Source organism: Belonocnema kinseyi, chromosome 9, assembly GCF_010883055.1.
Source record: "Belonocnema kinseyi isolate 2016_QV_RU_SX_M_011 chromosome 9, B_treatae_v1, whole genome shotgun sequence".
In the NCBI taxonomy this organism is placed as follows: Eukaryota; Metazoa; Arthropoda; class Insecta; order Hymenoptera; family Cynipidae; genus Belonocnema; species Belonocnema kinseyi.
In genome coordinates this window covers 41927067-41929113 of record NC_046665.1, presented here as the reverse complement: position 1 = coordinate 41929113, position 2047 = coordinate 41927067, and positions in this window count along the sequence as shown.

Genomic DNA, 2047 nt, shown 5'->3' with positions numbered 1-2047 from the left:
AGCTCCAAGGAGATTATGTTGAAAAATAAAAAAAAATTTACCCAAAAAAAATTGTTTTTATACTTCATTCTAAGGACTTATTGAACTACCCTCGTATTCTAATAGATCATTATTACCCCAGCAGAGGTGGAAGAACCCTTACCTTTAAATATTTTATCAGTGTATGCATTTCATCTGTGCTGGTATCTCTGTGATATGTAAATTAGACCGATTTCATGACTAGCTTCCCAATTTCTTTAAAATCTGAGTCCATCACCATCAGGTCCCTCGAACATAGATCTAGCAACGTGACATGTTTGACTCCATTTAAAGATATTCAGGCCCTTTGTTTGGCCGTCTGAAAGTCCCTGTACACAAAATTAGCCTACCAAATCTCCTTATAATATATCGAACTAACCATGAACCCTAGATAGCTGATATACCTGCGTGTCCCGCAACCATGCCCCTCTGAAGATCCTCAGAGACGCTCTTGCTGCGACACAAGTTAATTTAGGTAATATTTAGTCCGAGAGCAGTCATTTAGGTCCACCCCCGATCAGCCTCTGTGCCGTCAGGCTTCATTTGTTCCTGGCCGGTAGCATACTATTTTCAATTAGGGTATGAATCTATACAACTACCGAAGGACCACAGACAGGTCTTCCAGCTTAACTGGGAACCACGCCGTAGCCCTAACCATCCTTTGTAGCAATTGATCCTGGCCTACTTGGAGATCTGCCCGTTCCTACTGTATCATGTAGCCAACGTTAACACACTAATTCGGCTACGACAAAGAGGAACACCCCTCTCCTACAAAAGTAGGTCTCAACTGATGGCCAATAATCTGGGAGCACTCTTTCTGGCATCCTTTATGTAGCCTGCCTGTAAGCTCGGACTGCTTCGCAGTAAGCAACGAGTACGGGTAACTCTCTGTTCGTCGGCTGCTGAGCTGTTTTATGCCTCTTTATTTGGTCACTCCCCTTCCCGAGTAGGGTGTCCTCTAAGCCCCTTGCTCTCTTCTGGACGTCAGCGCTGACTGACGGCGTTGTAGTTACCGCAATTCCAACCCACGAAACCGCTCCAATATTCTGGTACGCTCGCCTTTTTAGTTTCCTTTCAAGGAAACCGTTGATGCTTTTCTTTTAGGTGAGGGGATTCACTGGCTTTCCCCGTCTCCTCAGCGTCATTCATAGAAACCGTCAATCACTTAGCTCCCAAAAGAGCTAAATGACCAGCCTCCTCCTCCATTTGGCTTGCTGGACGCACATATTAGGAGGCGAGGGTTATGTTAGATCCATTCGAGCCTAAACCTTCTCGCTCTCTGCTACCTTCCTTCTTCCTTTTTTTGCGAAGTTTTTGGTTATGTTTTGATTTGTGTGATGCATGGTGATCCCACGAGCAACTACAAAAATAAAAGATCCGCCGCTGTAAATCCGCGCATGCAGGGGTAAGACTAATTACTTGGAAAGGTCGCCCGGGATGCTGAGAGATGGTTAAGTCATCGGAGTGCCCCTCGGTACAAGAGGGACTCGGGCATGAAATATATAAACCCTTGGATGGGGGAAGGCACTTTGAGTAAAAGACGCAATGAATATTCATTCTTAGGGCACCAGAACACTGGAGATCTCTTTATTGGTCGCTATGCAGGCCGTAGGTAATTCTTGTTCCGATTCCAAATCTGGATATGCTTCCGGGATAGACCTCGACATAGGAATCCAGAAGTACAGTGTTAGCTAGGCTGTTTCACCCTTCTACCAAGGAGAGACCGTTTACAGGGATCCTTTCATCCCACCGAGGTGAGCCTTTTTATAAGAATCCTTACATCCATATCCATGAACATGCAGTTCAATATCCACTAGACCTGCTTGCCCCACAAGCTTAAGCCTCTCCACCTACTAATAGGTGCTACAGCCTCTAGGGGAAGATTGGCGTATACATGAATTTATTTTTCTGCAGTTCTTGGCTATCCTCATAAAATTTCTTGGTAAAGCTTTCTTCCTCTACCCGAAATTCAGAATGCTTGAAAAAGTAAAGCAAAATAATAATTCACTTTAATTTAATTTTTCCAAAT